General features: G+C 40.1%; 1 long non-coding RNA gene across 1 annotated transcript; it reads right to left on the bottom strand.

The window, feature by feature from the left end:
- Positions 1-2,888: 2,888 nt before the first annotated feature.
- Positions 2,889-5,457, bottom strand: LOC126632952 (uncharacterized). Its single transcript, XR_007626911.1, has 2 exons — positions 5,238-5,457; positions 2,889-4,623 (listed from the first exon to the last, which is right to left on the bottom strand). It is a non-coding gene; the product is annotated as an uncharacterized LOC126632952 (long non-coding RNA).
- Positions 5,458-26,982: the final 21,525 nt, after the last annotated feature.

Here is a 26,982-nt window from a genome sequence, read left to right as displayed (position 1 = left end):
ACATAAAATTGCGATGTTTTCAACAACTAAGTTGTTCAATTAGCTAAAGTCATTGGGTTGGGATTTGATTGAATAGCTGATCTCGCTGCAGGGTATTAACAAATGTGGGGACAATGCCAGGTAATTGAAAGAAACAATGTGGAAAATGAACTCTTTTAATTTTTCTACATGTGAAATTCATGAATTGATCGTGTCGTATGTACAGGAACACACATTCAAATGCTCAATCAGTCATTTCTCGTTTGTAAGAATCTTTCCACAACAAGGTATGCGAAACAAGAACTTATCAGCTCCGCTTGGATTACAGCTTCGTTTTCCAGTACTTAACTACTATTAAAATGGATGTTTTGTTATAGGCACCACGTCATTGGATTTTTTCTCTATTAAAAATGCGTTTTGATATAGGCACCTCGTCTTTGTATTCCTATTTATGCAATTCGTATACATAGCCCTCCTCTAGTGGTGCTTTGGATACTATTGTTGCCATCCATGCCTTTCGGATCACCCTGAAAATTTACTTGCTATTGTCTTTGGTCTTTTACATTTTATTTGATTAAAGTTTGTTGATGCACAAAATTGGATCGATCTTAGAACAAAGTAAATCGGATTGTGAATCATACATATGGCTCATCTGCTAATTGTTGTCCCTACTTTTTTGAACAAGCGATATTATCTACACTAAAAGGGAGGGGTGGGCTTAGCTTCACAATGACTAGTGTAGAATTTTTCAGGTCAACAAGCCGAGGGCTCACTCCAACAACACCGATACTGTCCCCACTTTACCACCTACCCAACCATCAGGTGTGGGGTTTTATCACAAAAGGCCTCGGTTTAATTAGAGCGGGGTAATTCTATATAAATTGCTCTTTCTTCTTCCCTCTGTCCGATGTGGGACAAATTAAGTTCCAACACTCCCCCGCACGTGAGACTAGGGCTGGAAAAAAATCCCAAAAATCCCAAACCAAACCAAAAAAATCCCGATCCCAAACCAAAATTCCCGAAAGTTTCGGGATGTAATCCCAAACCAAACCGAAAGTTTCGGTATGGGATTCGGTATTGCATTTCATTTTTTCGGTATTCCCATACCGAACCGAAAAAAAAAAAATATATATATATATAATTTTTTAATTATAAGAGAATTATTTCAACCGTTGATTGTTTTGGATTTAATCTGTGCCGTTGATTTGTTTTTAGGTCAGATAACATTTCACTTTTGTAGTTCCTCCGTTCATTTGTTTCGAAGCGCAGCCGTGAGCCTCCGGCCCTCACCAACGTCGTCTCTCACCATACTGTCGAATTCTGACCAGCCACCGGCCCACCACCACACCATACTCTCGTCTCTAACTCTCCAGCCTTCCTTCACCACACAACCACCACTCTCTCTCGCGATCTCTCTCTCTAGGGCGATTGTCTTTCATGAACAGGCAGGTCACAGAACTGGGGATCTCTCTCACGGTCTCACCACCACACCGAGTCTGAGTCTCACTCTCACCCCAAATTAGGTAATTAATTTAGTTGTATGAAATCTCTCTATCTCATCGTCACACACACACCTCTCGCTCTCTCTTTTTTCTTTTGCGATTTTGTCTCTTCATCTGGGATCGTCTTTGAAATGATAGTATATATTCGTCATTTGCATGTTAGTATATATTCGTCATTTGAAATGATAGTATGTATTCTCTCTGTAATATGAACAATCCTCTGTAATATGAAATGATTGCATATTCTCTGAAAGAATTTTTCGAATTGGGTAGAAAAAAATACCAATTACATATGTAATAAGTGTTTTTGCTTCTATGATTGATGCAGGGTTAAGACCAACAAATTAGTGTGTGTGTGTGTGTGTGTATCTAGTGTGTCAGTGTGTGTGTGTGTATAATTTCTAATTTCAATTGGGTAAATGGTTAAAAACATCAGTAGCCAATCCAAAAAGTATTTGGGAAAGAAGTAAACTTTGAACTTACTATAGGCATTGAGATTTTACTTTGATCCACTTGGTTTGGTGAATTCGGCTCAATCAAAACCAGAATGTAGTGCCATTGGTGTATTGTCTGTTCTATCATTCCACAAGTGAGATGTTGGAAGCCACTCCAAACGGTATATTCTCGGGGAGATGATATGATTGTGGAAATGGCCGCACTCACACACTTTTTAGTTGACGTTTGACAATACAACAACAACAACAACAAAGCCTTTTCCCACTAAGTGGGGTCGGCTATATGAATCCTAGAACGTCATTGCGCTCGGTTTTGTGTCATGTCCTCCGTTAGATCCAAGTACTCTAAGTCTTTTCTTAGAGTCTCTTCCAAAGTTTTCCTAGGTCTTCCTTTACCCATTCGGCCCTGGACCTCTGTCCCGTAGTCACATCTTCGAACCGGAGCGTCAGTCGGCCTTCTTTGCACATGTCCAAATCACCGGAGCCGATTTTCTCTCATCTTTCCTACAATTTCGGCTACTCCTACTTTACCTCGGATATCCTCATTCCCAATCTTATCCTTTCTCGTGTGCCCACACATCCCACGAAGCATCCTCATCTCCGCTACACCCATTTTGTGTACGTGTTGATGCTTCACCACCCAACATTCTGTGCTATACAACATCGCTGGCCTTATTGTCGTCCTATAAAATTTTCCCTTGAGCTTCAGTGGCCTACGATGGTCACACAACATGCCGGATGCACTCTTTCCATCCAGCTCGTATTCTATGGTTGAGATCTCCATCTAATTCTCCGTTCTCTTGCAAGATAGATCCTAGGTAGCGAAAACGGTCGCTTTTTGTGATCTTCGCTAGATTGCTCCGGTTATTAGTGTGGATAAGTATATAAATGGATAGAGATAGGAAATCAAACACAAGATGTACGTGGTTCACCCAGATTGGCTACGTCCACGGAATAGAAGAGTTCTCATTAATTGTGAAGGGTTTACACAAGTACATAGGTTCAAGCTCTCCTTTAGTGAGTACAAGTGAATGATTTAGTACAAATGACATTAGGAAATATTGTGGGAGAATGATCTCGTAATCACGAAACTTCTAAGTATCGGAGTGTGGTGTCGTCTTGACTTGCCTTATCTGTCTCATAGGTAGATGTGGCATCTTCTCTGGAAGTACTCTTCCTCCATCCAGGGGTGGTATCTTTAACTGGTGGAGATGCACAAGGTAATGTATCAATTTCACTTGAAGCTTACTTGTAGTTTCAGGCTTGGTCAAGCGCGATACAAACCATGTAGTAGGAGTCCCCCAAGTCGCCGAGCTAGGGGTCTGCTGAAAGAGGTGACAGACAAGGTAAGCAATCAGAGCTCCGACTGATTGTTCACCTTCTCCCCATCTTGCAGCAGCATGAAGGATAAAGAGAAGAAAAATGAGAAGCGATGATATGAGATACTTTTGCTTTTGAAGAAGTAACTTTCCACAGGCTTATTCTTGAACTGAGCTGGAGGGTTTTTTGGTTTCCTCCAGAGTATAAGGCCGACTGAAGAATTTGAGGGTCAAAACAAGTCCATCAAATCTAGAGTACGTTCCACCCTGCTGATATGGGATACTTTTGCTTTTGACAGAGTAATGGATGTATCGGCACGTGTGCTGTTACGCTTGTCTCCACATGTTTCCTTGTATCCTTCGCACTTGCCCTATCTGTTCCTCAAGCAGATGCGGAATCTTCCCTGGAAACATAAGATGTTGAAGATGAGTACTCGAGAGCAATGCCAGGTAAGTAATCAGGTAAGGGGTTCCAGGCAGTCAGTTCCTGGCTGGAAGCTTGATTCCAAGTGCTGACTGATTGCTCTCTTTCTCCTTGTCTTGCAGGTAAAAACAAGGCCAAAAGAAAAGACAGGGAAAAAGCATGATATGGGATACTCTTGCTTTTAACCCTGATGATATGAAATATTCTTGCTCTAGTAAAGCTTGTTTGCAGAGGTATTATCGGGGGGAAAGAAAGCTGAATATTTCGAAAGGCTTCGTTGGGAGTGCCCTCTTAGATATGATGAAGGGTTGAGCATTTTTGCAGGTCTGCCTGTCCGTTGGGGATTGAGGTCGACATATATAGGAGTCTCCCTAACAACAAGTAGTAATGATATTCCTTTACCCTGCTTGGTCATAGCACGGTAGTGGGAGCTGCCAGTTTCACATGTTTTAACTCTGTCAGAGCACTTTGAAAAGGTGGTCTGTGGTATCTGGCTCTCGAGATTCGGAGAACGATGCCTCTTCGATTTTTGAGAAAGCAATCATGCTGGGGGTCTGACTCTCGAGATTCGGAGAGCAGTGTCTCTTCGATTTTTGAGGAAGTAATCATGTTGGGAGTCTGGCTCTCGAGATTCGGAGGGCGGTGCCTCTTCGATTTTGGAGCAAGCAATCTTGTTGGGAGTGTTGTCTCGAATGTGAGTAAAGGTTGGGCATATTTGCTAGTCTACCTTGCCACGAAGCACAAAGGTTGACACACAGGGACTTTCCAATTATCCAGCAATGGTACTGTTCCTTTACCCTCTCTTCGATTTTGAGAAAGTAGTCATGTTGGGAGTCTGGCTCTCGAGATTCGGAGGACGGTGCCTCTTCGATTTTGGAGCAAGCAATCTTGTTGGGAATGTTTTCTCGAATGTGAGTAAAGGTTGGGCATGTTTGCTAGTCTACCTTGCCACGAAGCATAGAGGTTGACACACAGGGACTTTCCAATTATCCAGCAGTGGTACTGTTCCTTTACCCTTGTGGGTAATAATATGGTAGCTAGACCTTCAAAATTTATGTGTCTAAACTTTTGTTAGTGCTGTTTCTTTGCTATTCTTTTACCTTTCTTGGTCAGAGCGATGTAGTGGGAGCTGCAAGCTTCACGTGCTCAACTTTGGCAGAGAACTTTGGCAAAGTTATCTGTGGTACCCATGAGCTATTGTTGCGTGTGGGAAGTGGGTGATTGAACAGTAAGATTCATGTGCTTTCTACTTCACCAGAAGTCTTCGACAGAATGCCCATAATTTCTGCAAAGCTGAGTGTGCGTGTGACAGGTGCTGACAAGGCTAGAGAAGTAGGTGCCTCTTCGATTTCTGACATCGGCCCTCGTGGTCTCTGAGCAGCCCAGCTTTTGAGAAAGCGAGCGCCTCTTCGATTGATTCGGAGAACGATGCCTCATCGATTTTTGAGAAAGCAATCATGCTGGGGGTCTGGCGTGCCTTTTCGATTTTGGAGCAAGCAATCTTGTTGGGAGTGTTTTCTCGAATGTGAGTAAAGGTTGGGCATGTTTGCTAGTCTACCTTGCCACGAAGCACAGAGGTTGACACACAGGGACTTTCCAATTATCCAGCAATGGTACTGTTCCTTTACCCTCTCTTCGATTTTTAAGAAAGTAGTCATGTTGGGAGTCTGGCTCTCGAGATTCGGAGGACGGTGCCTCTTCGATTTTGGAGCAAGCAATCTTATTGGGAGTGTTTTCTCGAATGTGAGTAAAGGTTGGGCATGTTTGCTAGTCTACCTTGCCGCAAAGCACAGAGGTTGACACACAGGGACTTTCCAATTATCCAGCAGAAGTACTGTTCCTTTACCCTTGTGGGTAATAATATGGTAGCTAGACCTTCAAAATTTATGGGTCTAAACTTTGTTAGTGCTGTTTCTTTGCTATTCTTTTACCCTTCTTGGTCAGAGCGATGTAGTGGGAGCTGCAAGCTTCACGTGCTCAACTTTGGCAGAGAACTTTGGTAAAGTTATCTATGGTACCCATGAGCTATTGTTGCGTGTGGGAAGTGGGTGATTGAACAGTAAGGTTCATGTGTTTTCTACTTCCCCATAAGTCTTTGTCAGAATGCCCATAATTTCCGCAAAGCTGAGTGTGCATGTGACAGGTGCTGACAAGGCTGGAAAAGTAGGTGCCTCTTCGATTTCTGAGAGCGGCCCTCGTGGTCTCTGGGGAGCCCAGCTTTTGAGAAAGCGAGCGCATCTTCGATTTCTGAGATCGGCCTTCGTGGTCTTTGAGCAGCCCAACTTTTGAGAAAGCAAACGCCTCTTCGATTTCTGAGATCAACCCTCGTGATCTCTAAGCAGCCCAGCTTTTGAGAAAGCAAACGCCTCTTCGATTTCTGAGCAGGCGCCTCTTCGATTTCTGAAGCTCCGTCGAGTGCAGATTTTTATAGGGGCTGGCATTAAGTTCCAAAGCACACTTGAATCTCCAGCAGTAGAAGCTTCATTCTTGCACTTCTAAGATCTTGATTTGTCCGACCTCTTCTCTCTTCAACACCTTTGAAAATGTCTGGCCCCTCCGACCGTCGTTTTGACTTGAACCTTGTTGAAGAGGCAGCCCCGCCTTCTCCAGACAACATATGGCGCCCATCCTTCGTCTCCCCTACTGGTCCTCTTACCGTTAGGGATTCCGTGATGAAGAATGATATGACCGCTGCGGTGGTGGCCAGGAACCTTCTCACTCCCAAAGATAACAGACTACTTTCCAAACGGTCTGATGAGTTAGCTGTTAAGGATTCGCTGGCTCTCAGTGTTCAGTGTGCAGGTTCTGTGTCTAATATGGCCCAACGCCTATTTGCTCGAACCCGCCAAGTTGAATCATTGGCGGCTGAAGTGATGAGTCTCAAACAGGAGATTAGAGGGCTCAAGCATGAGAATAAACAGTTGCACCGGCTCGCACATGACTATGCTACAAACATGAAGAGGAAGCTTGACCAGATAAAGGAAACTGATGGTCAGGTTTTACTTGATCATCAGAGATTTGTGGGTTTGTTCCAAAGGCATTTATTGCCTTCGTCTTCTGGGGCTGTACCGCGTAATGAAGCTCCAAATGATCAACCTCTGATGCCTCCTCCTTCTAGGGTTCTGTCCAGTACTGAGGCTCCAAATGATCCCCCTCCGGTGCCTTCTCTTTCTGGGGCTCTACCGACTGCTGAGACTTCTCCTAAGCAACCTTTGTGAAGGCTCCCTCTTGTGTGTTTATTTTGACTCATGTATATGTACATATTTGTAGCTTATTGGGGATATCAATAAATAAGCTTTCCTTCATTTCAACGTATTGTGTTAAATATACCAAAGCCTTCTTCGCTAAGTTCTTTGAATTTTCTTTTGTTGAAGCTTGTATGTTGAAGCTTTCAGAGTGGAGCATGTACGTTGGGGTAGTGTTCCCTTAATTTCCCGAGTGAGGAAAACTTCTCGGTTGGAGACTTGGAAAATCCAAGTCACTGAGTGGGATCGGCTATATGAATCTTAGAACGCCATTGTGCTCGATCCTGTGTCATGTCCTTCGTTAGATCCAAGTACTCTAAGTCTTTTCTTAGAGTCTCTTCCAAAGTTTTCCTAGGTCTTCCTCTACCCCTTCGGCCCTGAACCTCTGTCCCATAGTCGCATCTTCTAATCGGAGCGTCAGTAGGCCTTCTTTGCACATGTCCAAACCACCGTAACCGATTTTCTCTCATCTTTCCTTCAATTTCGGCTACTCCTACTTTACCCCGGATATCCTCATTCCTAATCTTATCCTTTCTCGTGTGCCCACACATCCAACGAAGCATCCTCATCTCCGCTACACCCATTTTGTGTACGTGTTGATGTTTCACCGCCCAACATTCTGTGCCATACAGCATCGCCGGCCTTATTGCCGTCCTATAAAATTTTCCCTTGAGCTTCAGTGGCATACGGCGGTCACACAACACGCCGGATGCACTCTTCCACTTCATCCATCCAGCTTGTATTTTATGGTTGAGATCTCCATCTAATTCTCCGTTCTTTTGCAAGATAGATCCTAGGTAGCGAAAACGGTCGCTCTTTGGTATTTCTTGATCTCCGATCCTCACCCCTAACTCGTTTTGGCCTCCATTTGCACTGAACTTGCACTCCATATATTCTGTCTTTGATCGGCTTAGGCGAAGACCTTTAGATTCCAACACTTCTCTCCAAAGGTTAAGCTTTGCATTTACCCCTTCCTGAGTTTCATCTATCAACACTACATCGTCTGCGAAAAGCATACACCAAGGAATATCATCTTGAATATGTCCTGTTAACTCATCCATTACCAACGCAAAAAGGTAAGGACTTAAGGATGAGCCTTGATGTAATCCTACAGATATGGGAAAGCTTTCGGTTTGTCCTTCATGAGTTCTTACGGCAGTCTTTGCTCCTTCATACATATCCTTTATAGCTTGGATATATGCTACTCGTACTCCTTTCTTCTCTAAAATCCTCCAAAGAATGTCTCTTGGGACCCTATCATACGCTTTTTCCAAATCTATAAAGACCATGTGTAAATCCTTTTTCCCATCTCTATATCTTTCCATCAATCTTCGTAAGAGATAGATTGCCTCCATGGTTGAGCGTCCTGGCATGAACCCGAATTGGTTGTCCGAAACCCGTGTCTCTTGCCTCAATCTATGCTCAATGACTCTCTCCCAGAGCTTCATTGTATGACTCATTAGCTTAATACCCCTATAATTCATGCAATTTTGTACGTCGCCCTTATTCTTGTAGATAGGCACCAAAGTGCTCGTTCGCCACTCATTTGGCATCTTCTTCGTTTTCAAAATCCTATTGAAAAGGTCAGTGAGCCATGTTATACCTGTCTCTCCCAAAAGTTTCCACACTTCGATTGGTATATCGTCTGGGCCTATTGCTTTTTTATGCTTCATCTTCTTCAAAGCTACAACCACTTCTTCCTTCCGGATTCGACGATAAAAAGAGTAGTTTCTACACTCTTCTGAGTTACTCAACTCCCCTAAAGAAGCACTCATTTCATGTCCTTCATTGAAAAGATTATGAAAATAACCTCTCCATCTGTCTTTAACCGCGTTCTCTGTAGCAAGAACCTTTCCATCCTCATCCTTGATGCACCTCACTTGGTTTAGGTCCCTTGTCTTCTTTTCCCTTGCTCTAGATAGTTTATAGATATCCAACTCTCCTTCTTTGGTATCTAGTCGTTTATACATATCGTCGTAAGCCGCTAACTTAGCTTCTCTGACAGCTTTCTTCGCCTCTTGCTTCGCTTTTCTATACCTTTCACCATTTTCATCGGTCCTCTCCTTGTATAAGGCTTTACAACATTCCTTCTTAGCCTTCACCTTTGTTTGTACCTCCTCATTCCACCACCAAGATTCCTTTTGGTGTGGGGCAAAGCCCTTGGACTCTCCTAATACCTCTTTTGCTACTTTTCGGATACAACTAGCCATGGAATCCCACATTTGGCTAGCTTCCCCCTCTCTATCCCACACACATTGGGTGATTACCTTCTCTTTGAAAATGGCTTGTTTTTCTTCTTTTAGATTCCACCATCTAGTCCTTGGGCACTTCCAAGTCTTGTTCTTTTGTCTTACTCTTTTGATATGTACATCCATCACCAACAAGCGATGTTGATTAGCCACGCTCTCTCCTGGTATAACTTTGCAATCCTTACAAGTTATACGATCCCCTTTCCTCATTAGAAGAAAATCTATTTGTGTTTTTGACGACCCACTCTTGTAGGTGATCACATGTTCTTCTCTCTTCTTAAAGAAGGTGTTGGCTAAGAAGAGATCATATGCCATTGCAAAATCCAAGATAGCTTCCCCATCCTCGTTTCTCTCCCCAAAACCATGGCCACCATGAAAACCTCCATAGTTGCCTGTCTCCCTGCCCACGTGTCCATTTAGATCTCCTCCTATAAATAACTTCTCCGTCTGAGCAATTCCTTGCACCAAGTCTCCAAGATCTTCCCAAAATTTCTCCTTCGAACTCGTATCCAACCCTACTTGAGGTGCGTACGCACTAATCACATTGATAAGTTCTTGTCCTATTACAATCTTGATTGCCATGATTCTATCTCCTACCCTCTTGACATCTACAACATCTTGTACCAAGGTCTTGTCCACGATGATGCCAACACCGTTTCTCGTTCTATTTGTGCCCGAATACCAAAGTTTAAACCCTGAGTTTTCTAGATCCTTTGCCTTACTACCAACCCACTTAGTTTCTTGTAGGCACATAATATTTATCCTTCTCCTCACCATAACTTCCACTACTTCCATAGATTTTCCCGTTAAGGTTCCTATATTCCACGTTCCTAAACGCATTTTGCTCTCTTGAACTCTACCCTTCTGTCCTAGCTTCTTCACCCTCCCCCGTCTAATAGGATCAAAGTACTTCTTTTGTGTGTCCCGGGTAAAGTTAATAGGAGCATATGCTCCCAAACAACTTTGAGTGGAGTCGTTCGAAAAGAAGTTTATATGGCCCCCTTGCTCATTTAACACTGCATCCGGGTGCCGTTGGAGATACAGCGACCCTTGCTCACTTATCACTGTGCTCGGGCCACACAGCGCGCCACTTACGGGTGACGCCCTAGCTTTAGCGCGATTTTGTTCTGGATTCATTTTCATAAGGATTCGACGTGATCATGGAGTGCCGGCTGTCGACTACCTGACGCCTTCCCCCTCCTCCTTTATCCGAGCTTGGGACCGGCCATGTAAGACATAGGCGGAGTTTAGTTGACGTTTGACAATGAGTGAACATAAACCTTCAGGACTTAAAGCCTTAACACATCTTATCAAATATGTTGACAAATCTGTAAGTTGTGTGATGGCGAGGAGTGGGCGTAGGAAACTCGGTTGGAGGCCGCGTCACTGAGCACAATCATGTATTCCTTCCTTATCATTGTGTTTTTGATTGCTTCCTCTCTCCACGGTTTTCACAAACTGTTCATGATGTTTTGCATTATCTCCCTAATATTACAACATTTGTATGCATTAGAGCTGCATTTTGCTTCTTAATCATCACGTCTTCAAGACAAGGTGATGATTAGTGGGTCAGATTTTACTTTGAACTTATTATAGGCATTGTGTATTTGGGATGTAAATAGAATGGAGTCAGTAAATTATCATACGGTCTTCTATCTGTTCTTGAATCTTATTTACACTTGCAGCTTAAGCTCTCTTGCTACAACTTTATAGTTATCTTACCGCTAATTTTTTGGGTTTTTGGGAAACTACATATGACCTATTATTGTTTGCCGTTGTTTTAATAACTATGAACCCAACAGACCTGCATGTTAGTTGTTTTAATAACTAGAAGTCCTAGAAAACTGTCCGTAAGACCACAACAGACCACAACATACCTGCATGATGAGTATTCCATGAAGCATGTTAAGCATTGTATCCATATTGGTTTGAAAACACAATATATGTTAAGCATGTTAGTCTACTATGATTCTCTACTAATTATTTTCTTGAATTATTATTCTTTAGGTTGTTTTTCTTGAATCATTTATTCTCGAGCAGCTTTTAAAGGTTTAGCATACAAGCGCTACAAGTAAGTGTTGAAAACTCTTGTTTGTAGGTTCCAACTTTCATGTTTGTATTATCTTTGTGGGGGTGGGACTACTTATATTCTCCTAGTTTAGAAACAAGCTGGTTTTTATTTATGTGCATCTGCTCAGATTTTTGAGAATCTGCTCAGATTGTGTGGGGGTGGGGCTAGTTATATCTTTGTGAGAATCTGCTCAGATTTTTGAACCATTGATTTTATTTATTGTTTGGAATTTGGATATATGCTGAACTGTGGTTGTGATATATTAATGTACATTGTTATTTTATTTGTTAGGATGGACGGATCTAGTAGCCAATCTAGTACACATATGGTCTCGGTATTAGGAAAACGAAAACAAACCCAACCTAGTGGTACCCTTCAACTAGGCACTCCCTCACCTCAAGATTATTTGCATAATGATTATTATGAAGATTGTTGGGATGATGATCCGGATGTGGAGGAGGATATTGCATTAGAACAAATAGAAGAAGAGGGGGAAGAGGGGGAAGAGGGGGAAGAGGAAGTAGAAGAAGTAGAAGTAGTGAGACAATGGGATAGTCCTCCTCAGAAAAAGGGCAATAGGAGAAAGGGTCCAAGTCCGGTGTGGAATGATGCTAAGAGGGTAACGATCACCGATAATAATGGGGAGAAATCTTACATGGCCGAATGCAAGCATTGCAAACTCTTAGTACCGGCACACCCTATAACTCATGGGACAACGGGAATTCTTAAGCATTTGAGGAAATGCCCGGGTTCTAGTCTTTTTGAGAATGTGGATCCGAACCAACCTACATTGACACAAGCGAGGATGGGAGGTCCGGTTGTCACTCACACTTTCAATAAAAAAAGACTTGATAAGAGATGTGTGAGGTGGATTATAATAGCGGAGATGCCTTTTAGGGTGGTTGATCAAGAGGACTTTCGAGATTTTATTCGTGACTTGAATCCAAAGTACAAACTTCCTAATAGGCATAAGGTGGCGGCGGCGGTTTTGGAGTTGTATGTTGAAGAGAAGGCAAAAATAAAAAGTGTGATTGAGGGGTTGAGAGTGAGTATTACAACCGACACTTGGACCTCAATTCAAATGATAAACTACATGGTCATCACGGCTCATTTTTTGGACACTAATTGGGGGTTACATAAGAGGATCCTAAACTTTGTCCAAGTTACTTCTCATAAGGGTGATGATATTGGAAGATGTCTAGAGGTTTGCTTGAATGATTGGGGCATAGACAAGGTGTTTAGCATTACCGTTGACAATGCTAGTGCAAATGACACCGCTATTGCATACATGAAAAGAAGACTTAAGTCAAATGGTACTCTTTTACTTGATGGGGCTCACTTGCACATGAGGTGCACTTGTCACATTCTCAATTTGATAGTTAAGGATGGAATGACGGAGCTTAGTAGGGAGATTGATGCCATAAGAAATTGTGTGAAGTTTATACACTCATCCCCGGCAAGGTTTGAGTCTTTTAGGGAATATTGTGTCTTGTTGAGATTTGATAGGATGTCAAGTATCCCTTTTGATGTTGTCATAAGGTGGAATGCCACATATCAAATGCTTAATAGTGCTTTCAAGTTTAAAGAAGTGTTCTCTAAGATGGCCTTTGAGTGTGACTCTTTCATTGCTTACTTTAAAGAGGAGGTCTCGAAAGAGGTTGATGGGGTGACAAGAAAGGCCAAGCGGGTGGGTCCTCCGGAGGTGGATGATTGGGAAAGGTCGGTGAGTTTTGCTCACTTTCTCAAAAAATTTTATGATGCCACCTTGACATTGAGTGCAACCCTTACTCCAACGTCACACTTAATACTTAGCACGGTGATTGCCTTGCAAGTGGAGATAGAAGAACAAATTTCAAACGCCTTTAATGCCACTTTGCAAAGTGTGGCTACCTCAATGAAGCTCAAGTTTGACAAATATTAGGGTGACCTTGAAAAGGTGAATCCTATTCTCTTTGTGGCCCAATCACTCGACTCGAGGTACAAATTTGATATGTTGGAGACAAATCTAGAAGAGCTCAGCTATGAATGTGACAAAAGAAGGGAGGAGAAAGTAAGGGTTAAAGGTTATGTAACCGAGTTGTATAATGCATATAAGGAGGGAGTGGTCCTTAGTAGTAGTAGTGGTAGTAGTACTAGTAGTAGTGCTACCTCAAATGTGGAGCAAAGATCAAGTGTTGTACTAGATGATGGGGCGGGGGGTGTGATGGTAGATATTGATGTTGCTTCAAGGATGGCAAAGAAGATCCAAAGAAAGAGAGCGGAGGCACAACAAAATGAGATAGCCAACGAAGTGGATATGTACTTCAATGATCCACATCAAAGCCTAACATATGAGGGTTTCAATCTTTTAGATTAGTGGAAAGGAAATTGTGGTCAATATCCAATTCTTAGTAAAGTTGCTAAGGATGTATTGGCCTTTCCTAGTAGCACCGTTGCTAGTGAGAATGCCTTTAATCTTGGTGGGAGAGTTGTTGATCCTTTTAGAGCTTCCTTAACACCTAAAACGGTTGAGGCTTTAGTGTGTACTAGTGATTGGCTTAGTGGAAAAGAATTTTGTTTCTACAAGGAGCCTACCCTTGACGAATTATGTTTCTACGAGGAGCTTGAACGCTTAGAAAGAAGTAAGTAAACAATTTAATTTCATCTTTTATTTTCTTAGTATTTATTATCTATTAGACTATAATTCAATGTAAATGATTTGTGGTTTATTGTTTTAAACATGGCTAATTTGGGAGGTGAGGAGAATACAACACAAGAAAATGAAATGCCACCTCCACCTCCTCGACCACCTCAAGTACAAGTTCAACAACGTCAAAATCAATCACTACCTCCACGACCACGACCACCCATTGTAAGGGGAAGGGCTCAACCATCAACATCAAGGGGAAAATTACAAGTGCCAACAAGAAGGGGCCGAAGAGGTCAACAATCTTCATAAACTTGAAACTTTGTTTTTTTGCTTTTGGTTTGTAACTTAATTATTAAAACTTTGGATTGTAACTAATTTTTTTGCTTTTGGGTTTGTTACTTTATTTATTTTAAAACCTTGGCTACAATACAAGTGGAAAATGCAGCTGAACTGGTATATAACATTTATCAGCAAAACTTTGACTTGATGATTTTACCTGCAACATGCTAGAGATTTCAAACAAATCAATGTAACGATGAGCAACGTTTACCTTTAGAAACTTGTGAGCTTTGCTTTTAAGAGACCTTGTACTGCAGTGAGATAACGAAGCAATTCTTTACCGTAGATGTTAAAAAGTTGTTTTTATTGCTGCTAATGTTCGTTCTGCTCTTATAACATTGCAGGTTTGCCCAATATTTTTTTTATTTGGTTGAATCAAGTTAAGCCTATATGGGGGCTGTTACATTCAGTGGGCACGGCCCAATATTAGGTTTTTGTCCAATTGGACCAATATTAGCTTTTTTTGTCCAAAAGCCCAAAATTATTTTTGGGATTCCCGATTTGTCTCGAAATCCCGAAACTATTTCGGGATTCCCGAAAATTTGGTTTGGGATCGGTATTGAAATTGGGATTCCCAAAAATTTCGGTATGGGAATCGGGACAAGGGTTTCGGTATGGGATCCCATACCGAACCACCCCTACGTGAGACCCCATTTTATGGGTCACACGTGGAAATCCACACATTGCCAATTACGTGGAGCCATGTCAGGGTTCACCCATCACGCGAGGCCAAATGGGGACCCACCCAATCACGTGACATCTTTGGCCTACGTGGAGCCAAATCGGGACTCACTCATCGCGTGGGGCCAAACGGGGACCCACCCAATCACATGGCAGTACGGGCCTGTCCCCTAGCTTTAATACCATGTACAATTTTTCAGGTCGACGGGCTGAGGGCCCACTCCAACAACACTGATATTGTCCCCACTTTACCACCTATCCAATCCTTAGGTGTGGGGTTTTATCAAAAAAGATCTCGGTGTTAGTTAGAGTTGGGTAATTCTATATAAATTGCCCTTTCTTCTTCCCTCTGTCCGATGTGGGACAAATTGAGTTCCAACGGCTAGCAATAATTTGGTTCAATTCGCTTTTGACGAAAATCGAACCTAAAACATCTCACTTACAAGTGATGAGGAAAATAACACATTTTTCTATTTTTTAAAATAGTTTCAAAAGAAGTTGTAGATGAGAATTGAAGCTCAAGGAAAGTTGCCAAATGCTAATATATTATACATATTTGCAAAACGAGAAAAAAAAAGGCTTTTTTTTATTTGTATACTTTTATTTAACTTATTTTTTTTATCTTTGACAAAATGCATGGTTTATTATTCAGAGTTTTATTTATTTACAACCCCCATCTCCTATCTAAATTCACTCGCATCTCTATCTATATTTCATCTAAACAAATGCAAGTTTGGTACACACATAAAGCGGGAGCAGGTGTTGTAGCTATCAAATGGCATATGACTTGTTAAACCGGTATGATACGGATTACTGATTTATGGTCCCCTTGAAAGAATAATTTAACTTCAATTTGTGGACTTTCCCCTCGTATCTCTTTCTTCTCCGTGCTTGGGTTATAGAAGAAGAAGAACTTGGGAGTTCTCTCGACAGAATCGACGCTTCGTGTGGGAGCTCTATTATTCCATCCTATTCTTGAGGAGATGAACTTCACTTGATGAAGACTGATCAAACTGCTTCAAGTTGACAAAGCTTCTCAGTTGTGACAGTACTCTAACCATTCTCAAGAAACGGTTAATTAACATTATTTGCATGTTTCAACTAATGTACATTATCCTTGACTAGCTGGATGTCATCGTTCTTACAGCTAGCCAATGCAAGCACTCAAACATCCATTTGTTAGTTGTGAAAATATTTCTTCAAATGGCTGAAAGGATCATGTGAAGTTTAATTTTAGTGGTTATGAGAAATTATCACACCTGAGCCATGATTTTGAACATTATAAATCACCCTCCCATTTTGGCCTTGTTTACACAGAAACTTTACTTGAAAGGGGTGTGCTATCCATACACATTTTTTTACTTTTCACACACCCTCTTAACTTCTGGCTGTCATAACGAATGAATTGTAGAAGATCCAATGACATAAATTAATAAGGGGTGTGTGAGAAGTAAAAAGGGGTGTGTGAATATCATACCCTTACTTGAAATTCTTGAAATTGGCTTACAATGTTTTTCGTCGAGTTAGTTATTAATGAGTACTAAACCACCCCTTAGGCCTTCCACAATGGTTTAAGTCATTTTCATACCTATATATAAGAAACAGACATCGTGAATTTTATTCGTATGACACTATTATCATAGTTGTTTGAGTTTGATACAGGTGAGTTTTATCTATAATTAACTGTGGGATCTGTCTATAATTTTTCTTTTACCCTATTATATGATTGATAACTTCTTTTCTCTCTCGTCATTTATTGTATTAGTATTACAATCATGAGTTGAACTTAAAAATAAGAAACACTCTCATTGCATTTTTTCAACCCACTGTAGGAGCTTGATTCCTATATAATGGTATAACTCTATCCGACCCACTGTGGAATACCTTACAATCGTTGACACAAGCAGTTTGCGTTTTAAAAACAAAAAACTATATATGTGGTTTAACACACATCCAATACTGTAAAACTAAAATACTTAAAAACAAAAAAAAAAGAAAAACTTGTGACCAAAACAAACGCCGCTTTTGCGGGGAACTCGATTGCTTTGAGTGCATGCAATATAAGCCTCTTGAACCCATAGGTGAACCTAATAGAATGAGTGAAGTCTCGTGAGGATTTCCAGAGATGTTACCTACAAAAATCATAACTTATGATTATCTATGCCTAGTGGATGTAAGGAGATCCACTACTCTAGGGTTGTTAGGGATTGCGCTGATTGTGCAGAGGACTATGTCCAAACCATTTAAAAAGTATGGCCTTAAAAGAAGGTGCTATATCAAAAAGTCAAAAATGCATGAGACTTTCTCTTTGGTTTCCCAGTTTTTCAAACATCCCTGCAGTCGATCCTAGCTTTTGGCTTGGGTGTCGATGCCTATCCTTGTCCAATCTCTTTGTTCTTCTCTTTCCCTCTTTCTTCTGATCCCCTCTTTCTTTCAATTTTCTCTTGATATTTTTTCTCACTTTCCTTGAGCTTTGTCTCAATTTTCCCGTGAGTTTGTCTCACTTTTGGGCTTCATGTTCCTTCTCTCCACCTCTCTCTCTCCTTTGGCCGTTCCTTTCCAAACCCAAAACTCCATCTCCCCTCACTTCTTCCCTCTACCTTCCTTCCCCAATAACCATCCACATCTCGTCCTTTGCACTGATCTGCAGACTCTGGGCCGATTATGGTTGCCAGATTTATTTCCCTCCCTCACTGTCCCTACCAACCAGTATGTCGGATTTCCCTCGAGGCCAAGTGTACTACGGATTTGACCAAAGTAAGGGTATTTTATATACCTTCTTAACTCACCTTTTATCCATGTGTTACTGTGTTTGTATATAAGGGATTCGTGAATGGGATTTGGATCCGGTGACTATCTCTTGGTTCTGCGTCTTTGGTGAAGAAATCTGGATGTGGTGTGCTTCTAGTTGCTGGTTTGACATTTTTGTGCTGCGATGTCTTGGTCGTTTTCACCACTCGATTGTTTTCTCTCGTGTTGCTACTTCGGTAGCTGTTGGCAAGACTTTCGTGGCGATGATGGTGACGAACACTACTTTTGCAGTAGGAGATCAGGGATTTGGGTTTTCGTTTTAGTTTATTTAATTGGGATGGGCTTTTATGTATCTGTTTACCCCGAATGTATTTGGGTTATTTTGCCTTCCTTTGTGTTGGTAAACCCTTCTATCATATTCATGAAATTAGCTTGTCAGACCAAAAATAAAAAAATAAATAAAATAAATAAAAGGTGCTTTGCACATGGCGCATTCAAAAGACCGCTTGTGTGAAAAATGAACAATGAAGATTGATTCTGAGAAATCAAATGGTGAAGATTGTTCAAAAAGTGATACTTGTTGATAAGTTGAAATAAAGAAAACAAATCCTATGCAATGCAAGTAGAATAGCTTGTATTTGTCATTATTAATCTTTCTCTCCTTACACAAAGTAACAAATAAAATATTTTTGAGGTTTATAAGCATTTGCGATGTTTTCAACAACTAAGTTGTTCAACTCTTAAGTTCCATTATCTGGCGTCCTTTCATCCCACCTCGTTACTCTATTTTAGTTTGGAAGATTCTCTTCAACAAGCTCCCAACGGAGGATCAACTTCAGCGCCGAGGCATCCCGCTGGCTCCAATATGCCAACTATGTCACAAGAATTCTGAATCTATTGACCACTTATTTTCTAGCTGTGAATTTGCACAATGTGCTTGGCGTTGGCTAGCTACCCAATTTGGCACTACTATACCACCTACGGGCTCCATCTCTGATCTATGGCTTGTTTTTCTGTCAAAGCAGTTTTCTCCACATCTTCGCAATGTCTGGATAGCTTCAGGGTTTTTCTTACTAATGGCTATTTGGAAGATGCGTAATAAAGTGAAGTTTGAAGGCAAACCTCCCTCCCTCTCTCGTCTCTGCCGCTCCACCTCGGCCTGGATTAGGCAGGTTGGAGCTCTCACCCCTGGCCATGTACGAGGCATTTTGGATAGGCAACTTTTAGTTTCCCTTGGAATATCGCCTAACTCCTGTAAAGCTCCTTCTATTGTCCCTGTTCTTTGGCTCCCCCCTCCTTTTTCTTGGGTTAAAGTGAATACTGATGGCCTTGCTAAAGGTAATCCGGGTCCTGCGGCCTGTGGCGGGGTTTTTCGTGACTCTACAGGTTATTTTCTTGGTGGTTTCTCCCTAAGCTTGGGCCATCGTACTTCTTTCTATGCGGAGCTCCATGCTGTCATCCTTGCTATCGAATTGGCCCACGCGCGAGGCTGGAAAAATTTATGGCTTGAAAGCGACTCTTCTAGTGTAATATCATGTTTTGCTTCTGGATCTTTCTCTCCCCCTTGGTCTCTCCAGACACGCTGGAATAATTGCACTCTCCATTTGCAGAACATGGTCTTTCGTTGCTCTCATATTTTTCGAGAAGGGAATGTTGTTGCTGACAAATTAGCCAATTTAGGGCTTCTATCATCTTCTCTTGTTTGGCATTCCACTCCCCCTATAGAGATCCTTCCTCCCCTGCACTCAGATTTCTTGGGCATGCCAACCTACAGGTTTGTCTCCTCTTCTTGATGTGTGTTCTCCTTTCTTTTCCTAACCTTTTCGGATTCCCTTTTGTTTTGCAGCTTGTCTTGCAGGTTTTACCTTTTAGGTTTATAGAGGGGTTTGGGCTTATGTCCGCCCAGTCTTTTCCTTGTATTTTCTTTTCCAAGAGGGGTACGGTCTATGTCCCCCCCTCTTTTGTATTTTATAGAGGGGTTTGGGCTTATGTCCGCCCAGTCTTTTCCTTGTACTTTCTTTTCCAAGAGGGGTACGGTCTATGTCCCCCCCTCTTTTGTATTTCCTTTCTCAAAAGGGGTAAGGTGCATGTCCCCCCCTTTTTTGTATTTCTTTTCTCTTGTTCTATGAGGGGTTAGGTTTATGTCCCCCCCTGTCTAGGTGTATCTTCTTTTTTCTTATCAATAAATTTCCCTCGTACCGCCGAGGTTCTCCAAAAAAAAAAAAAAAAAAAAAAAAAAAAAAAAAAAAAAAAAAAAAAAAAAAAAACTAAGTTGTTCACTTAGCCGAAGTCATTGGACTGACACCAGATTTGATTGAGTAGAAGATCTCAGTGCCGGGCTTTTACTAATGTGGGGACAATGGCAAGTAACCGAAAGAAACAATGTGAAAAATGAACTGTTTTGATTTTTGTACAGGTCGAATTCAAAGACTAATTGTGTCACATATACAAGAAGACACATTTAAGTGCTAAATCAGTCACTTGTTGGTTGTGAAAATCTTTTCAGGTAAAACGGATAATGAAATGTTTAGTTTTAATGATACTAAGCACTGATCCAACACCCGAGCAATGAGTTTCAAAAATTCCCCTCTCATTTTGGCCTCCATTCCAAATAAAATAAACAAAATAGAGATTTGCTAAAACAATCAAAATTTGCAAAAATTCACTTGAAAATTATTTGAATTCATGAAATTCGCTTGGTGAGTTTTGAAGTTAGTCAAGAGTTCGAGCATTCCCTTCCTCCGTGCGAAGAGTTTGAGCAATCCCCTCCCATCTTGGCCTCCCTTTAGAGAAAATTAAAAAAAAAATATGGGAACACTACAAGAAAACAACACATCTATCACGACAATTTTACCACGGACTTTATGAGCTCGTTGTAAAAATAAAATTTTACCACGGGCATAATAAGCACGTTATAAAAGTTAATTTTTCATCACAGACAAATCTTAGCCCGTTGTAAGATAACGGTGAATGACCACACGCAAAGTTGCACGTTGTAAATATACTAAGCCACCACGGACAATGCTCGTGGTCAATATTGTTAGTTCTACAGTGCATTTTTGTTATCAACCACGGACATAATGTGTGGTATAATCATACACATAATGAAAAATATTTAGAAAAGGCGGGACACCGAATTTTTGGGAAATTTCAAACATCTTTGAGATTTGAAAATTTCACAAACTCTTTAAATCTCCAGTTGCTCCTTTTTATTTCTAATCAAAATCCTATGGCACCAGGGATCCGATCCAAATTAAATTGAATCGCCAAATGGGAAGAAAAAAAAAGGCTCACAAGATAGAAAATGGTGGTTTCCTCTTTCTTTCTTTATCCTTTTTTTTTCTTTCATCCCTTACACTTTATTTCCTCTCATGCCTGGTTTTTCCTAAACCTCATGAGTTTTGGTAATGGTTACTGTAGGGGCAAGAACAGCAGTTCATCACTAAATGGGAAGGCTCTGTTGACTGGAGAAGCCGACCTGCAATCAGAGGTCGCCATGGCGGCATGCTTGCCTCCTCCTTTGTGCTGGGTATGTGTCTTCCTTGTGCTGCAATCAGGAATCACCATGGCGGTATGCATGCATCGATCCAACATATCATAAGTTATACCAAATAACAAATATAGGGTTATCTAAATTTTACATGAAATGTTAGCCACTTGAGTGCATCAATGGGTGGACTTTTTATGTCTTACAAACTGAAACTTGCAGATTAATTCTTACTTCAGTAGAGTTCGAAAAGGAATTAAACATTATAAAGTATGGAAGCAGTTTGGGTTGCAAAATACGTGAGTTCAGGAAAAGAGACATTATTGTGATGAGGAAAACGTGGAGCAGTTATGTATTTGGAGATAAAGGCAGAGAGAAAAGGGGGAGAAGAAGGGAGACGTGCGGTTTCCCTCCTTTTACATTTCATTTATTTTATTTTGTGTTTTACATATTTATTCATAATCGTAATCTATTTGAATTGAAGTGAAGTGATTCTTACCACAATTTTCTGCAATTTTGGTTGACAAAGAACCTTCTGTTAATAAATAGTATAAATTTTCCTAATTATCATATTGATTTCCTATTCGGTTTTGGTTATTCTGTAATTTATTATATTGTAATAAATATGAAATTTTGTTGGTTATTTAGTATATAAATATTTAAATATATATTTATTAAATAGATATTTTTTTTATTTGTGGAAATTTTTTTATAACGGGCATGAATCGTGGTCAATAAATAATTCACAACGGTCGTAACACGTGATGTTAAATTCCAATCTATCACGGGCACAATCCGTGGTTACATTATGTTTGACAACGGGCATAGCCTGTGGTAGAAACTAAGACTTTTTATCACATCCAGATTACTAACGGGCACAGTGCCCGTGGTGGATTACAATTTATCACGAGCATTCACCGTGATAGATGAGCTTTTTTCTTCTAGTGGAAATACTCATAAATCGGACAATTTCTTAATCTTAGAACATAAATAGGACAATCCGGCTAGAGGCGGATGCATTGAGGGGTAGGGGTCAGCTGACCCCCCAAACTTCAATGAATGTCCATGGATAAGTTGAGTGCTGACCCTCCGAACTTTGGTGAATGTCTATGGATAACTTGGGTGGTGCCCCTTTGAAGATTGGAGTTGGCTTCATACATGCCCTCCAACTGTAAGAGTGGCTCTTCTTATTGTTTTTTTTTTTAATAAATATTACTTTGTCAAAATGACGTAGTTTTGGACCCTTAGTTTAATAAAAAAAATAATAATAAACACCAAGAGCCAAAAAATAAACGCATGGATGATGGATATATTACACGAGGGAGATCGCGGCATAGAGCTCAAAGAATCACAAACGTCCATCATTATCATGTGGATCTCTTTGTTCCTATTGTTGATAAGCAACTTGTGGAATTAAATAGTCGTTTTGATGAGGTAAATACAGAGGTGCTTCTTTGTTTGGCAAGTTTGAGCCCGGATGATTCTTCTTGGCTTTCAATGAACAAAAGCTAATATGTTTTGCTCAATTTTATCCAAATGAATTTACTACTTGTCAACTCTTGGCACTTGAAGATTAACTTGGGCATTATATTCTTGATATGCATTCAAGTAGTGAATTTTCTCAATTGAAAGGAATTGGTAGCCTTGCAAAAAAAAAATGGTGGAGACGGGGATGAATAGAGTATATAATCATGTGTATTTGCTAATTACATTGGTTTTGATTCTACCAGATGCTACTGCTTTAGTGGACAGATCTTTTTCTACTATGAATACTGTGAAGACTCCATTGCGTAACCAAATGGGAGATCAATGATTGAGTGATAGCATGGTGGTTTATATTGAGAGCAATGTTTTTTCTTCCATTGACAATGAAGCTATAATGCAATATTTTTAGAATATGAAAACGCGTTGGGGACTATTGTAACTTGTATTGTTATTTGTTCTACAAGTTATGAATGATGGAACTATGGTTTAATTTTTAAGGTTATTATATGTTTAAGAAATGTTTGTAAACTTTTACAAGTGACCCCCCAAAATATTTTTCCTGGATCCGCCATTGAAACGGGCTATGCATAAGCCATGCACACCACGCACAAAACTGATATTACTAAAATGGCCACATATAAAAACTAAAAATCCTCAGCTCATTTCATCATTGTTCTCATTTGCGAGAGTGGGATGTCGAAAGCTTTGTGAGCTCTGGGTTTCTATGTTGAGCTCCGATTTTGAATAGAAGGAAGTCGAGAGTGAAGTTTAAAAGTGAGAGTTTCTCATTTGCATCAATGTTCCATCCTTAAGGATATGATTTTTTTTTTTTCCAAATTTTATATTTTGGCCAGAAAGTTCTATTCTTTCCTGCAAATGAAGCTTCGGCAACCATATTTCCACTGCCATTAAGTTCGTCTATCTCTCTCTCATCTCTTTCTCTCTCTAACTTGGTCATTGTCTCCATTTCTACAACTAATGACTTGTTTGTTCAATTAGGTTTTTTGGATTTGCAGAGATGGGAATTCGAACTAAAGAGGGATGGGGAAGAGAGAGCTCGAAATGTGTTCTAGAAATCTTTATTTGTTTATGCGTTTTGTTATTTTAGATTTCTGGGTTTCAATCTTAGAGTTTTGCGTTTTAATTTATACTCAATACTTGTTAATTTTATTATGAACTTGCAAATGTTTGTGAATTCGATCTCGAATCGGTGTTTGTTTGAAAAAGTTTATGAATTAGAAGTCTTAGTACAATATGTAAGAAATTGTATACGAAATGCACACTACATGCACACGGAATACACAATTATCTTACTTAAGGAATTTACACTGGCACAATTATCTTACTTGAGGCAATCTCTTTTATGTACAGGTTGAAAGTAAGAAAAGGGAATGTGAACAATAAATCTGTGGGATCTTGGTGGTTAACCCAGGTTTCGACTCATGTGGGAAAGATATTGCCATGCAGTTTTCTCTATTGTGTATGTTTCTGCTTGTACAGTTTGTAGGCATATGATTTGAATTTTTTATTTTTTTTTGTTTCCCAAGTATGAACTTAAACATTGTAGTTATTGCTGATGAGACACTAGAATTGTTAGTCTTTTGTTTACATATGTAGTGATACAATTGCCAATCTTCCATAAGATGTTGTATCTTCCGAAACCAACTTTATGTTATCTTGAATTTGTCCTTGTTTTTTCACGTTGCAGTTATGTTATGGTTGCTGCTGATTGTGATAACTTGTAAGTCTGAAGAAGAGAACTTGATGACCTCTAAAGTAAGGTATTCGCCAAATGGTATTCGGCTGCTGGTACTACGTAATGAGATTGACAAAAAGGAAGCCCCGTTTAAAAGGTTTGTCATAAGAAATGTATGTGAACCTTTTCATACTTTGGAATACGGTTTCCCATTGTGGTGGTTTACTTTAAATAGATCGATGTTTGTGTTATTTGTTAGATATGAATGTGTTTGTTATTTGTTACATATGAATGTTTTTGTTTTACATATGAATTGTGTTAGTTTTACATACGAATCGTGTGTTGACCAACGTATTTTGCTATTTAGGGATCTGAAATCCATAACCGATAGGGAAGTTTATTGGTTCATGATATCCTCCAAGAACTCTACAAACATTGACAGTCATTGACTTGTTATTTAGGGATTCAAAGTCAAATATTTGAGTTTTTTTCTTGTTGGGATTGATGATTTTACATTTCCTAGAGTGGATTTCAACAAAGTTATCGAAGTGACTGTTGTTGTTTGCTTAGTTGGGTTTGTCGATATCTAACCATCCATCATTGTCTTCTGTTATGTGATTGAGGCAGACATATTAGGGTTGTTACACAGCCTTATGTCAGTGTTTTGGTTAACACGTGTACCCTTTGACTTTGTGAATTGTAAAGTAACTATCGTTACATATGATATGATTATTTTGGTTGATGAATTTGACATTGTAAGTTATGTAATGTGATCTTTTGGATATATGTGATCCTTGTGGATTATTTTGTAATTGTATCCACTATATGAACAACATGGTGTAAATGGTGTCATATAAATGGTAGAAGCAACTCGCTGCCAAATCTCCAATTTTATGCATAATATGGGCATATAGTATGTTCTTGTCATGTGCATCATGACATGTGCATATCCTTTGCATGACGTATGCACAGTAATATAATGTTTATGTCATCTACGTCGTACGTACATTGTATATAGTGCGTATTTACATATTTCATACTCTTCATGTTAAGGCACTTTAGGACATAGAATGCAGCTCAAATAACAAACACACGTAGTCCTTATTGTTTATTATCGTATAATAGTTAGCATGTACATTCCACAATATTGTTATCACCATATAATAGTTAGCAAAACGAGATTGTACCACGGTTTTAACTTGGCATTAAAACCCTCAATTTCATGTCTCCACTTGGACATTATGTGTTGTGAATTGTTTTCGCTATCTTAGAAGTGGGATGCCTTTTTAGCATGATGTGGGTCAAAAGCTGTAGGAATCCGTAGTAGTGCTTTTTTGCCCCAACTTCAGTATTGCTTCCAATTTGTGGGAAGAAAAAAGCATTCCCCTTCTTTACCTTATATACAAGGTAGCATATCACTAAGTACCCAAACAAAACCCATTACCTTTATAATATATTATTATTATTGTGGGACCTTTGTAGGTTTCCCACTATGGTCGGATGCAACATCAATTCTTATGCTTACGTGAAAAGCCTAATCTATAATGTTGAGGGAAACACGGATGGGCATCCATATTTGAAAAGGGGTGACCTTTTTGTCGACAAGCAAGATCTGTTAAGAAGGCTTCGATTGAAAGCGATTAAAGGGAATTTTCAGTACAAGGTCGATACATCATCGAAATGGCGTCTCATTGTCAAGTGTAATGATGCCCGGTGTCCATGGCGGATTTCCGCATACCGGAAAAGTAATGGGGAGTTTAGGATTGCCAAAGATGAAGTCTCCCACTAGTGTGATTTGGCCTTGTGTGAAGGACCGTCACCCATAAGTCAACACGCTGCTTATTGGTCACATGATGAGGGAAAAGTTCAATGATCCCGATATGATGTATAGCGCCAAAGATGTTATGCGCAACGTTAAAACCACTATCGGAGTCATAGTTAGCTATAAGTCAGCATCTCAGGATAAAGGATTGGCATTGGCAACGAGATGCGGTTCACCTGAGGAACTCATATGCCAACCTTCTTGCCTATTGTGCCAAATTTGAGAAGCTAAATTCAGGTAGCAAGACAACAATTCTAACTGATAAAGACCATCATTTTCGATAGTTTTTCTTCGTAATTTGTGCGTCAATCATGGGTTTCTTGTCATGGATGCGGCCAATTATTGCAGTTGAAGCATCTTACTTGAAGTCAAAATACAAAGGTGTCCTCTTAGTCGCGATAAGGTTCGACTGCAGTTGCAACATCTACCCTTTAGCTTTTGCAATTGCAACATCTATGAAGGAATATTAAGGCCAAGTTTTGCCTAAAAAAGAAGGACAACTTTTTCTACCACTACCATAAAACAGCTAAATCTTATTCCTGTGCTGAGTTTGACACACACTTCGTCAATGTAAGAGACTTGGTAGCAAAGTACCTAAATGATGTGGGTGTGGAGAAGTCATTGCGGGCTTGAATGAATGGGAAGAGGTACAACATAATGACCACTAACATTGTCGAGACCATTAATGTGATGTTGCGCTTTGTGATGGGGCTGCCCATACTTTACTTGATTGATTTCATTAGGGTGGGGTTGCAAAAATGCTTTTGTCAAGGACGAGATATAGTGCGTATGACCACTACCACGTTGTGCCCCAGCCTCGGTGAGAAAAAATTAAGAAAAAGGGTACA

Source organism: Malus sylvestris, chromosome 8 (assembly GCF_916048215.2).
Source record: "Malus sylvestris chromosome 8, drMalSylv7.2, whole genome shotgun sequence".
NCBI lineage: Eukaryota > Viridiplantae > Streptophyta > Magnoliopsida > Rosales > Rosaceae > Malus > Malus sylvestris.
This window is presented reverse-complemented; position numbering and strand designations above follow the sequence as displayed.